The 14,658-nt window shown below is 39.7% G+C and overlaps 1 protein-coding gene across 1 annotated transcript in view; it reads right to left on the bottom strand.

Moving 5' to 3' along the window:
* The window catches only part of RUSC2 (RUN and SH3 domain containing 2), a 60,001-nt gene extending 45,938 nt beyond the window's left edge, over positions 1-14,063 (bottom strand). Inside the window, exon 1 of the mRNA XM_065878515.1 lies at positions 13,791-14,063. The gene's annotated coding sequence lies outside the window, so the exon portion shown is untranslated. The remainder of the gene's footprint in view (positions 1-13,790) is intronic.
* Positions 14,064-14,658: the final 595 nt, after the last annotated feature.

The raw sequence follows: 14,658 nt of genomic DNA, 5'->3' as shown, positions 1-14,658 counted from the left end.
AAGCCTAAACAGCAACATGGATAAATGCTTATGAAACAAGGTTAATTAAAAGAAAGCAGAATACAAAATAATTTTAATGCTAACAGTTATATTCCTGCAAAATTATATATGCATGTAAACAGAAAGGATAGGCAGATAGGATTACAGGTGAATTAAATTTCTTTTATTTTGTTATTGTTTTATTTTTTAATTGTTTTTGTATATTTATCTTAATTTTAAAAACTCTTACTTATGTTCATGTTCAGCTCAGTTCATAGATCTTTTTTTGGAAAGAGCTTTATCTAGTCTACCAGTCATAACTGACCATTCTGTCTTCTTTAAAAGTTGCTCTATAGGGCTAAAACCAAACTCATCATAGGGCCAGTCTATAATTTCTGTGACTGTCACTAAATTCATGGATCCTTGGTGATAGAGAAAAAAACCTCAGAAATGTAGCTGATTTGCTGAACTAGGCTTAAAGTCAGTTCAGCTGTCATAATTTATTCATTTATTCTACAAATATTTATTGAACTTATACTATTTGTCTGGCATTGTGCTGGGCACCAGTGAGACAGGCTGGGACCTGGGACCCTTTGCTGCAGTGCTTCAGTGCTTGTACCTGGACACACCTCTCCTTCAGCAACAAAATACAAAGACACTGTCTGGGACTAAAAATAATTGCATGCCTGCAGTTAGGGTAAATTCTGGACCCAAAAGATACAAAGAGACCAAAAAACCCAACTGCCACTTTTGAAGAGCCTGGAGCAAAAGCAGGGGGTGGGGAGCAAAAGCAGGGTCCTGTGGATGCCCCCTGCCCACACCACCACCTAAGGGGTGGGCAAAACACCTAAGCCACCCCTCTGGCCGGAGCTCTGGACACACCCCTACCCTCACCCCATGTAAGAAACAAACTTGCCCCCCCTCAGGGAGCCAACAAGCAAGGGAACCTGTTGTTTGTTCTCACTGCCCACTGCTGCAGCAGGGGCCCCAATAAAGCCTTGCCTGAATTTCTTGTCTGGACTCTGATCAACTTCTACTGATTAAGGAGGCCAAGAACCCTGGTTGGTAACACCAGGAATATAGAGCAGAAAATAGAGTCTTTCACAAGTTGGGGAAAAAAAGGACAGGAAAATCTTTGGCCCAAGACTGACAATCACAAAGGGCTTCAAATTAGCCTTTTATCCTTATTTACACATGAAGTTATAAATGTAGTCATTAAAAAAAAAAAACCAACTCTTTTGACATATAATTCACATACTATAAAATTCACTTTTTTAAAGTGTTCAAGTCTGGTTTTTAGTGTATTCACAGAGTTGGGCAACCATCACCACAGTCTAATTTCAGAATATTTTATCACTCCTAAAAGAAACCCTATATCCATTGATCTTGCATCCTACAATCTTCAACTCATTTATTAGTTATAATAGTTTTTTTTTGTGGCTACCTTAGCATTTTCTATATACAAGATCATGTTATCTGCAAATAGTTCTACTTCCTTTTCAATCTGAATATCTTTTATTTCTTTTTCTTGTCTATTTGCTCTGGCTAGAACTTCTAGTACAATGGTGAACAGAAGTGTTGAGAATGACCAACTTTCTCTTATTCTTGATCTTAGAGGGAAAGCTTTCAGTTGTTTTTCACCATTAAGTATAATGTTAGCTACGGGGATTTTTATAGATGCCCTTTACCAGGCTGAGGAAGTTCTACTTCTAGTTTGTTGAGTGTTTTTATGATGGACTTGTCAAATTTTTTTTCTGCATCTACTGAGATGATCGTGTGGTTTGTCCTAAATACAGTCATTTTCATATTACAAAATGAATTTGTTAAGGTAAATATTTTAAATATACCGAAATTATTAGAATTCTGCTTTGGATTTCAATCATTTTTAATACATGAAGAACTTAAAAAATGGAAGAGATAAAGCTCTCTCTCTGGATCTTTCAGAGACCCTGGATTCAAAGACTATTCCTGCCCTCACAGAGTTTACAGCTATGTAAATAAAGCGTTATCCGCTGTAATGGAGCCCCAGACAAGGCCAATGATAGCACAGTGGAAATTATACCCAAATTTGCAGGGGGTCATCAGGAAAGGTTTCGGAAAGGAGTCATATGAGCAGATTCTTAAAGGAGGAGTAGAAATATGCATGCAGGTCAGGGGAAGGATTTCAATCAGAGAGAACCATATGTATAGAGTTCTTTATATTATTCAGCCATAAGAAAGAAAGAAATCTTACCATTGTGACAATAATGGATGGACCTTGAGGGCATTACGCTAAGTTAAATAAGTCAGAAAGAGAAAGACAAATACTGTATGATATCACTTATATGTAGAATCTTAAAAGGCCAAATTCATAGAAACAAAGAGTAGAATGGTTGCCAGGCGCTGGGGTGTGCGGGAAATGTTGGTCAAAGGGTAAACATTTCCAATTATAAAATGAATAAATTCTGGGGATCTAATGTATAGCATGGTGATTATAGTTAACAATACTGTATTATATATTTGAAAGTTGCTAAGAGAGTAGATCTTAAATGTTCTCACCACAAAAAAGAAATGGTAATTATGTAAAGCGATGGAGATTTAACTACCCTATTGTAGTAATCATTTTCCAATATATGAGTGTATCAAATCAACACACTGTACATCTTAAACTTACACAATATTATATGTCAATTGTATCTCAATAAAATTGGAAGAAAAATAAAGAGAGAGACAGTTTGTCACAGAAATCTGTACCCAATAGCCTCAGACTCAGGACATAGATTCCCAGAGTATTTATTGAAAGAAGGTGTACCGAAGTCACAACAGAAAACTAAAGATTTGACCATCTAGACACTGTAAAATTCTAGATGTCAAGTCATAAACAAAATTAAAAGACAAATATTTGACACAAATATAACAAAATGCCAATATCCCTATATGTAAAGAATTTATGTGAATTGATTGCTAAAACCTAAGATCTTTTTAAAAAATTGAGGTAAGAACATACAGCATGAGATCTATTCTCTTAACAAATTTTTAAGTATATAGTGCATTATTGCTAACTATAAGCATAATGTACAGCAGATCTCCTGAACTTATGCATCTTGCGTAATTCAAACTTTTACAGGTTGAACAGCATCTCCCCATTTCCCTCTCCTCCAGCTCCTGGCCACCACCATTCTACTTCCTGCATCTCTGATTCTGACTATTTTAGATTCCTCATGTAAGTGGGATCATGCAGTATTCGTTCTTTTGTGACTGCCTTATTTACTTGAAATAATAGGAAAACGGGCAAGATATGAGCAAACAATAAGATTTAAAATACTATCTTTTGTTTACCAATTTTCAAACAAAATAATAGTTAAGGGAAGGAAAGTAAAATAGGCATTTTCACACTTTGCCAATATAAGCATATTTTGATACAACCTTCATATTGAGGTTGGGGATAAAAAAAAAATATATATATATATATATATATATCTCCAGTCTTAAAAACGTTCAAATCCTCTAACTCTACCTCTAGAATTCCATACTAAGGAAACTATCAGAGATTTTTTTCATAAAGTTATTAATCTGAACATTTTTTAGAAAAGAGAAAGCTATTTTTAAAACCTTCAAATGTCTAACATTTGGATTAAGTAAATTATGGCACATTCAAACAATGGATTTGTTACCTAACTATTCAAAATTTGACTTCCAAAAGCTGTTCAATGATGTGTCTTCATTTTATACTTGTCTGTATTTTTCTAGATTCTCAACAGTGAGACTATATTTCACCTATAATTAGAAAAAGAGACAAACCACTTTCTCAGAAAATATTTTTAAACAAAATAGACACGATTTATTTGTTTCAAAGGAAAAATATCATAGTATCCTTCATTTCATCTTTCCCCATAAAAAGACAGTTAAGTTTAAACATTTTCTAGGTTAAAATCTGAGCGGCTAATACCATTTCCTTAGGACTATTCTCCACAATCTCTTAATCTTGAATGAGTGATAGATTTATAAACCTAATCTCTAAAGGAAGAAAACCCAGTGTGGAAATGATATGCTTCAAATCACACTCTTAGTGGCACTATTTGGCCTTTGATTCTTGGGTCTTGTGCACTAGGGCTTTTTATTTTTCTTTTCTTTTCTTTCAAAACAAAAACAAAAAAAAACAAAAAACCAACAAACAAAAACCTTTATGTTGATTAAATCTGAGAACCATTGATGAAGAGGCTGAGATTATAGTTTGGGTCTAAGAGTAGTTCTACTCAAAGTGTGGTCTATGGACCAGTAGAATCAGCTTCTCCTGGGAATTTATTAGACTGGTAAATGCTTGGGCCCAGTGCCAGACTTACTGAATCAGAATTTCAGGGGTGAGCCAGGTGATTTTTCTGCAGCCTCAGGTTTAAGAAACACTTGTCTAGAGGAAATTAAGCAAAGAAGCTAACAGTATGCAAAGAGAAAGAGGTGCACAGCCCACCTACTGTTCAATGTATATTTTTTAAAGCATATACATTATTATATAATATTCTAAAAACAAACCTTTTTTTTCTTGTTATGAACTAGAAAGTATGGCTAGAAAAAATTTTCTTGGCTTTGGACTAAAAAAGGTTGACAGGGCTTAGGATTAAAGGGCAAAAGGAATCTGTAATTAATTCCTGGTTCCATGCAGCTCACTAAATTAAGGCTAAGGGTTTCACATAGGAATTTGGGAACTGTATGTATGCAGTAAATATTTTGGTTATATTTCTCTCAAGCCATGATTGCTTACTGGTGGGTGGTCATTTGAAGATGATGGGATCTCAAACCCAACCATTTCTTTCAACCTCTTTCCACTTTGGAGTCATGACTCAGTAGGCAAAATTCAGTAGTCATGCTTCCCTGGTGGTCCAGTGGGTAAGACTCCACTCTCCCAATGCAGGGGGTCTGCATTTGATCCCTGGTCGGGGAACTAGATCCCACGTGCATGCCACAACTAAGAGTTCACATGCCGCAACTAAGAAGTCCGCATGCCGCAACTAAGAAGTCCGCATGCCGCAACTAATAAGTCCACATACTGCAACTAAGAAGTCCACATGATGCAACTAAGAAGTCCTCATGCTGCAACTAAGAAGTCCGCATGCCGCAACTAATAAGTCCACATACTGCAACTAAGAAGTCCACATGATGCAACTAAGACGTCCTCATGCTGCAACTAAGAAGTCCACATACTGCAACTAATAAGTCCACATACTGCAACTAAGAAGTCCACATGATGCAACTAAGAAGTCCTCATGCCGCAACTAAGAAGTCCGCATGCCGCAACTAATAAGTCCACATACTGCAACTAAGAAGTCCACATGATGCAACTAAGAAGTCCTCATGCTGCAACTAAGAAGTCCACATACTGCAACTAATAAGTCCGCATGCTGCAACTAAGAGTCCACATGAGACCTGGTGCAGCCAAAATAAATTAATTTTAAAAAATTAATTAATTAAAAAAAGAGAGAAAATTCAGTAGTCATGTATCATCTTTGGTGACTGGCTTAAAGTGTGCTTTATGGAGCCCCCTCATTGACAATGAAAGGTAAGCGAAGGGGATGGAGAGGAAAGGAGGGAGAGACAGATGAAAAGGTTAGACTCTACTTCTTCGAACCCCTTGCCTTTAACCAAAACAGCTCAGCTTTTACCTTTTTGTGTCCACTTTCCTGTGGAATATACTTGAACAAAGAGCTCCCCTCAAAAAAAAAAAAAGAGCTCCCCTCTAAAAAACATTTTGAAATTTTCTATTCTCTACTACATATTCTCACAATCCAGTAAAAAGCCATAACTGTCTTTTCCCCCCATGAGATCAATGCTCCTTGTTAACTATCTATCACCACAACCTGGCTGTCAAAAAGGACTCACAAATGCATAATAGGCAGGTGGTCCTGCTTCCAGGCCTCCCTTCTCCAATCACTATCATTAGGGATGAATAAACTAATAATGTTGCAAGTTGCTGTGTTGGATGTGAGGCAAAGCATATTATATAAATCAGCCTATAAACTGAAATAGACAGTACCCTACCTAAGAAGTTAACTATAGCTATAAGTATAAAGTAAAGAGAATAATATTTTCAAGAAGTAGAATAGCTCTGTAACACCAAGTAAGAGAAGTCCTTCAAAGTAGTCACCTTGGGAGACAATTCACTCCAGTAATGCTCCTATTTAAAACATTTCCAGAACCCATCTTTTGGAACTGCAAAAACCACCTAGCCAACTCACAAAACTGTGAGACATAATCAGTCATTGTTTTAAGCCACTAAGCTTTGGGGTATTTGTTATACAGTAATATATAAGCAAGACAGAAATCTTTAAATCACTATGATTTGGAGGATATTTAAAAGGAAATGATTAGGGACTTCCCTGGTGGCGCCGTGGTTGAGAATCCGCCTGCCAATGCAGGGGACACGGGTTCAATCCTTGGTCCGGGAAGATCCCACATGCCGCAGAACAACGAAGCCCATGTGCCTCAACTACTGAGCCTGAGCTCTAGAGCCCGCAAGCTGCAACTACTGAGCCCGCGTGTTGCAACCACTGAAGCCCGCGCACCTAGAGCCCGTGCTCCGCAACAAGAGAAACCACCGCAATGAGAAGCCTGTGTACCGCAATGAAGAGCAGCCCCTGCTTACCGCAACTAGAGAAAGCCTGTGTGCAGCAACGAAGACCCAACACAACCAAAATAAAAAAAAAATTAAAAAAAGATACTATCAAAAATAAAAAAATAAAAGGAAATGATTAGCCTTACAGAAAAACTCTAGCTATCTACAACGTACAGGGAATAGGCTGGTCTGATAACAAAGTTTGGCTGTATCTTTAAATAAACAGAATACAACATCCTTCAGATAATAAGAAAATAACATTTTGTAAGAGAAACAACTCTTGAATGAATGGGATCAGCACTAGGTCCCCAACTCTCCCATCTTGAGTTTTTGCTTTTTTCCTTGGGGTCTTCTAAATTCTATCTATACTGACTTTAGGAATATGCTTATCTCCTTTTTTTCCTTTACCTGAACATGGATAAAAAATAATTTTCCATTTTTCCCTAAGTACACTAAATATAAGGCTGCATTTTCTTTCTTAGAATAATTATACAAAAAAAGAAAGGAAGCACAAAAGTATAAAAACAGGTAAATGAGTTAAATATAGATTTTAGGATTCTAAGATAAACTTAAGTATAAACTTTGGATCCTAAAATAACTAAATCTAGCCAGAAGTTGGCTGGCCCTTTTTTTCCCTCTCCACCCAGTTATCAATTTGTTGTCCTTGACCACAGGACCACACAAGAAGCCAAAACCACAGAAGACATTTCAGAGCTGTCTCATTTCCTAAAGAAGATAAAAGACTAACTTATTAAACCAAGAATTCCAGAGAACAGAATTTTTCTTCTTTAAGTATCAAAATTAATTTTTTTTAAATTTTAGGTATTTTGATAAAACTCTTTTAAAATATACACTTTCACTTACACACTTTTTTTTTTTTTTGCGGTACGCGCGCCTCTCACTGCAGCGGCCTCTCCCGTTGCGGAGCACAGGATCCGGAGGCACAGGCTCCGGACGTGCAGGCTCAGTGGCCATGGCTCACAGGCCCAGCCTCTCCGCAGCATGTGGGATCCTCCCGGACCGGGGCACGAACCCACGTCCCCTACATTGGCAGGCAGACTCCCAACCACTGTGCCACCAGGGAAGCCCCCACACTTTTGTTTTAATCACAGTGTATAGGCCATAACTTAACTTTTTCTTGATGACTCACTGTTAACACTAATATACTATGCTAAAATATAGTTTTGTTCTCAGCATCTATTATGGACTTACATCCTTAAGCATCAAACCAAACCAATCATCAAATTCCTAAGACTGTGTGTTAAGAGTAAATATGGTTCACTTTTGCCACTTCTATTCAACATAGTATTGGAAGTCCTAGCCAGAGCAATTAGGCAAGAAAAAGAAATAAAAGGCATCTGCACTACTGTTGGCAGATGACATGATCTTATATGTAGAAAACCCTAAAGATCTACCCCCCCAACTGTTAGAATTAATAAATGAATACAGCAAAGTTTCAGGACACGAAGTCAACATATAAAACATATAAAATCAGTTGTGTCTCTAGACAATAATAATGAACAATCTGAAAAGGAAATTAAGAAAATAATTCCATTTACAACACATCAAAAAGAATAAAATATGTGGGAATAAACTTAACCACTGAAAACTATAAAATGTTACTGGAAGAAATTAAAGAAGATACAAATAAATGGAAAGATATCCTGTGTTCATGGATGGTAAGACTTAATATTGTTAAGATGTCAATACTTGCAATATTCGACAACATGGTTGGAGATCATGCTAAGTGAAATAGGCTAATCACAGAATGACAAATACTGCCTGATTCCACTTGTCTGAGGAATATAAAATAGTTTAGTTCATGAATCAAAGAGTGGAATGATGGTTGACTGGGGAGAGGGAAATGAGGAGTTGTTGTTCAATGGGTATAAAGTTCAGTCAAGCAAGATGAATAAGCTCTAAAGATCTGCTGTAAAACAATGCACCTACAGTCAATAATATATTGTAAACTTAAAAATTTGTTAAGAGGGTAGTTCTTTCCACAACAACACAAAGGATGTCAACTGCCCAAAGCAATCCACAGATTTAATGCAATCCCTTTCAAAATCCTAATGATATTTTTTGCAGAAATAGAAAAATCTATCCTAAAATTTGTATGAAATTGCAAAGGATCCTGAATAGTCAAAAAAAATCTTGAAAAAGCAGAACACAGTTGTAGGACTCAAGCTTCCTTACTACACAGCTTACAGTCATCAAAAGAGTATGGCACTGCCTCATGCTGGTCAGAATGGCCATCATTAAAAAGCCTACAAATAACAAATGCTGGAGAGGGTGTGGAGAAAAGGGAACCCTCCTACACTGTTAATGGGAATGCAAGTTGGTGCGGCCACTGTGGAAAACGGTATGGAGGCTCCTCAGAAAACTAAAAATAGAATTACCATATGATCCAGCAATCCCACTACCAGGCATACATCTGGACAAAACTATAATTCAAAAAGATACATGCACCCCTATGTTCATAGCAGCACTACTCACAATAGCCAAGACATGGAAACAACCTAAATGTCCACCAACAGATGAATGGATAAATAAGATGTGGTATATATATACAATGGAATACTACTCAGCCATAAAAAAGAACGAAATAATGCCTTTTGCAGCAACATGGATGCAACTAGAGATTATCATACTAAATGAAGTAAGTCAGAAAGAGAAAGACAAATACCATATGATATCACTTATATGTGGAATCTAAAATATGACACAAATGAAACTATCTATGAAACAGAAACAGAATCAGGGGCATAGAGCATAGACTGGTGGTTGCCAAGGGGGAGGGGGTAGGAGAGGGATGGACTGGGAGTTTGGGATTAGCAGATACAAAGTGGTATATACAGAATGGATAAACAACAAGGTCCTACTGTATAGCACAGGGAACTATATTCAATATCCTGTGATAAACCATAATGGAAAAGAATATCAAGAAGAATGTATATATATGTATAAATGAGTCACTTTGCTGTACAGCAGTAATTAACACAACTTTGTAATTCAACTATACTTCAATAAAAGATAAATTAAAAAAAAAAGAGTGTGGTACTGGCATAAAGACAGACACACAGACCAATGAAAGAGAACAGAGAGCCTAGAAATAAACCTGGCATATCTGGTCAAATGATACTCGACAAGAATGCCAACACTATTCAAAGGGGAAAGGACAGTCTTCAACAAATGGTGTTAGGAAAACTGGATATCCACACGCAAAAGAATTAGATTGGGCCCTTATCTTACACATCATACAAAAATTAACTCAAAATGTATCAAAACCTAACCATAAAAGATAAACCTATTTAAAAAAACTTAGAAGAAAACACAGGGGAAAAGTTTCATGACACTGAATTCGGCAATGATTTCTTGGCTGTGACACCAAAAGCACAGGCAACAAAAGAAAAAAATAGGTAAACTGGATCTCATTAAAATTTAAAACCTTTTGCGCATCAAATGATACTATCAACAGAGTGAAAAGGCAACGCATGAAATGGGAGAATATATTTTCAAATCATAATATCTAATAAGGGACTTCTATCCTGAATATATAAAATACTCTTACAATTCAACAACAGAAAGACATATAACCCAATTAAAAAATGGGCAAAGGATTTCAATAGACTTTTCTCCAAAGATATAAAAACGGCCAATAAGTACATGAAAAGATACTAAACATCACTAGCCATTAGAGAAATGCAAATCAAAACCACAAGATACCATTTCACACCCATTAGGATGACTATTATTTAAAAAACAAAACAGAAAATAAGTGTTGGCAAGTTTACGGAAAAACTGGAATGCTTTACATTGTTGGTGGAAATGTAAAACGGTACAGCCACTGTGGAAAATGGTATGGCAGTTCCTCAAAAAATTAAACACAGAATTACCATATGATTCAGCAATTCCATTTCTGGGTATATATCCAAAGGAATTGAAAACAGGGACTCATATTTGTACACCAATGTTCATAGCAGTTTTATTCACAACAGCCAAAAGGTGGAAACAACCCAAGTGTCCATCGATGAATGTGGATAAAAATAATGTGATATATACATACAATGAATTTTATTCAGCCTTAAAAGGGAAGGAAATTCAGATGCAAGCTATCACATGGATGAACCTTGAAGACATTATGTTAAGTGAAAATAAACCTGTCACAAAGAGACAAATATTGTATGATATGACTTATATGAAGTACCTAGAGCAGTCAAATTCATGGAGAAAGAAAGTAGAATGGTGGTTGCCAGGCGCTGGGGGAAGAGGAAATGAAGAGTTAACCGTTTAATGATTATGCAGTTTCAGTTTGAGAAGATGAACAAGTTCTGGAGATGGATGGTGGTGATGGCTGGGCAACAATGTGAATGTACTTAATGACACTGAACTATATATTTAAGAATGGTAAATTTTATATTATATATATTTACCACAACTTAAAAAAAAACAGTAAACATGGTACAAGAGAAGTTCTACTGTGAGTTGTTAACTTTTCGTTAGAACGCACTCCACACCCCACCCTCATCCCTTGAAGTTAATCCAGAGCAATGTTTATATCTGGCCACTCAAAATAATATGCTCATTTTGCAAGACAGACTCATTTGACAGGAATTACAATATCATATGTCAATGTTTGATGGGTGTTTTCTGGGTAACCTAAACACTGACCAAAGGCACTATCTCTACAGAGCCTGCCCTTACCCTAACATGCAGTCAGTGAGCCATCTCAGTCAAGTGACATTTAATAGGGTGCTCAGTCATTGTGTATGAGCAACAGAAGAAAAGGATGAGTTATTGTCCTAAAGTTGCAGAGAGAAAAACAGAACACATAAGCCTTCCCATGAACTAGGGTTGCCAGATTTAGCAAATAAAAATACAGGACACCCTGCTGTTTATCTGAAATTCAAATTTAACTTGGCATCCTGTATTTTATCTGGCAACACTCTGAAGTATTGGAAGTGAAGAAAAAATAAATCAAACAATCCAGAGTGTTTTGGGGCTACTGAGGTCTTAACAGGGATCCTAGACAGGGAAAAGTAGAAAAGCCCATTAAAAACATATTGGTTAACAAAAAAAAAAGTACTGGTTTCCAGATACCATGCCCCTGCTTAATTCAGCTCAGGAGCTCTTTCCTGCTTTCAGTATGTGTGATCCAAGACTTACTTTGTAAAGTTACAAAGATAAGTCAGAGAATGGTAGAAAGAAAAAGTAAAGAAGGATAAATCAAAGCTAGAAATGGGTGAGAACATACCCAGCTTCCAGTTAGGCAGGCCTTGCCTCAAAAAGGAACCTTAAACATTTAACAAAAAGGAACCTTAAACACTTAACATAAAAATCAGAGGAAATCAGATTTTGACCTGGCTCAAAGCAGAAAAGAAACAATGATGGTGAGTGTGCTATAGCCATACAGTAGGAGGGACACGGATAGCAGAACACCAGAGACAGTGGTGGGATCTCCCCACTCCCCTAAACCGTATCACTGCTTAATTTCCATGGAGCCTGCTAAGAAACTCCAGTCACTATTTTACCTACTAATACGCTGAGCCCCAGTGACAATAATGCCACTATTAGTCAGGCAACTACTTCTTAGCTCATAAACTCCCGCAGCTTGCCAGCCATTGTTTCATCACTCAGCAATATCATCCACTTCCCCACGGAACCGGGGCCAACACTGAGGTCGCCGAACCCTGTCTTAGCTTCAGGAAACTGAATCTGTTCAGGTCATCCTCTTAGGAATCAACAAAAACAGGTTTCAGGCTTTCTGTTCTTTGAGAATCCCATCTTTAAAAGGCCCGTGTTCTTGTTTATTACTGACACTGTTCACATAGCAGTAACCCCTGCCTGATTCTGGTCTACTGAGATATAAATGGCCCATATGGCCTGATCATCCTTCAGTAGTATTTAGGAATCTTTGATAGTTCTCACACTAGGCCAGCCTGGAATGTCTACCCCTCCAGTGGAGGAAAGGGGAGGGGAGGTATCCAGGAGCTAAAAGGGTAAAATAACTGAGGTCATTCCTCCAACCTGTCCTGAAGCACTAGCTGACCAGCTACACTGAGTAAGGTTTAAAGACTGTGGCTAGCCTCCACAGTTCTTCTCTAGAGGGAGCAGTTAGTCGCTAGGGCAAGAGGAGGGGTGTCACCTGGGTAAAGCTCTTTCAAGATTATCTGGGCAGCCTCTGAGGCACACTGACCAGTAAAAATTTCTGCAGCCTTGGCCCTGACTTTTTTTTTTTTAAACAGAACATAAAGGGAAATCAGCTGATAAATAGAAGTTTCTATGTCAATGACATTAGATGCATGAATTGAGAGACTGAATATGTTCAGTTCTATGCTCCCAACATAAGCACCACAAGTAATCCCCTAGATGCCCTTCCTTTTTTCCCACTTCATGTAACTAGTGACATTTTTCTCACTAAAGCACTCTGCCTCACAGCCTCTGCATTGGTCTCATTCATTCACCCACCCATTAAATATTTACTGAGTGCTACCATGTGCCAAGCACTGTGCTGGGCGCTGGAGATACAAATTAATAATGTACGGTCCTTGCCTCCAGGGCAGTCCCATGGCGTCCTCAGGGCCAGCCTGGTAATCCCAAGCCAGCCCTGGGCAACGGGAACACGGTGCCCTTTGCAACAGGTAAGAGCGGTAGCCGGGGACTGGCAAACTGCCAGGCCAAAGGTTTTCCCAAGGTAAAACGGGATGTGAGAGCGATCCCAGCCCGGCTCAGGCAGACACCAAGTTGGGAAGCAGGGGCCAAAGGGGCGGAGGGCGCAAAGGACCCGGTTGTGCGGAGGACCCCGCCGCAGTCGCCGGGCTGAGTGCTGAGCGGCCGCGCTACCCCAGAGCCGTCACTGGAGATGTGGGTACAACGATGACTACTGGGCGCGAGTCAGCTGAGGGGGTGTCTCCGAAGGGACACTTTGAGGAGACAGTTGGGGTGGATCTGGGGTGACGCCCAAAAGGATGGTTGGTCCTGGGTGTTTGAGGGTTCGGTGGATGGCAGAGCTGAAGGGTCAGGACAGGACTGAAGACGAGGTCGGTCCAGAGGGTCGAGGAAGACCGGAGGGTGAGGTTGCGGCGACGAGGGGGAAGGGCGGAAGGGAAAGGGCGCTAAGGGTTGGATAGGTGGGCAAACTGAGGGCTTTTCTCCTAAGGGATCATTTGGAACGCGAGGGCAGTGGGTCTCCGGGACTTCTTCCGATCCCGAAGAGACGTCCTACCTGGTTTCTCGCCTCAGTTTAGTCCTACGGCGTAGGCGGCGGCGTAGTCTCGCGCCCTGCAGGGGTCGTGTTGCAGCCTGGACCAGCAGGAGCCCCCCTTCTCTCAGACAGCTTGGTAACGTCCGGTCCCCCCTGCAGCTGTGGCGCCGATGGTCCGATCTGAATTGCCTTCATGCCGCCCCTCAGGACGGCCAGTGGTTCGGTCCGCTGTGGGCCAGCGAGTGCTCGCCCACCTCCCCGCTCCTGCGGCTATGCGCGCAGCGAGTCACGCGCAGTGCTTTCCCGCGAGGGGAGCGAGCGGCGAGGCTTCAGCCGTGGCCCCGCCTTCTGCGGCGGCGCCCCGCCCCTTCGGGGGTGGTGCCGGGCTAAGCGGGCTGGGGTGTACTGGAACCCGGAGAACCCTCGCCCGCAGCCTAATTGGCCTGTGGAAGGCAGGTACATTTGCGCACCCACCTTAGCCTAATGCCGCGATTCTCTGCCTGACACCGCAGTAGAACCTCTTGGGAAAAACAGAAAAACAAAACTAAAGCCTGACCTCAGCCGAGACCAGTTGAACTGGAAGCACGGGTAGGGTGGAGTAGGGGTGGGATGGTGTCCAGCCTTGATATTTTTAAAAGCACCCCATGCGTAGCCAGGGTTAAAAAGCCCGGTAAAACCTAGAACGGACAAAGACTGTCTCCTTTGGCTAAAAATTTAGTCAGGCTTTTCTGGGTCTGCCCTGGACTTAGGTTGACTTTGGGCTTTCCTCTTTGTCCTTGTAGAATCCAGTTTGAGCAAGGATCTCACTAAATCAGTTTATTGGAAGTTCTCCGCCCTTGGTATCTGACCATCCTTGGTGTCTTATCACCTTGGCCTGCCTTCAGCACGA

This window comes from Phocoena phocoena, chromosome 6, assembly GCF_963924675.1.
Source record: "Phocoena phocoena chromosome 6, mPhoPho1.1, whole genome shotgun sequence".
NCBI lineage: Eukaryota > Metazoa > Chordata > Mammalia > Artiodactyla > Phocoenidae > Phocoena > Phocoena phocoena.
Note: the sequence above shows the minus strand (reverse complement) of the source record. Positions and strands in the feature narration are given on the sequence as shown.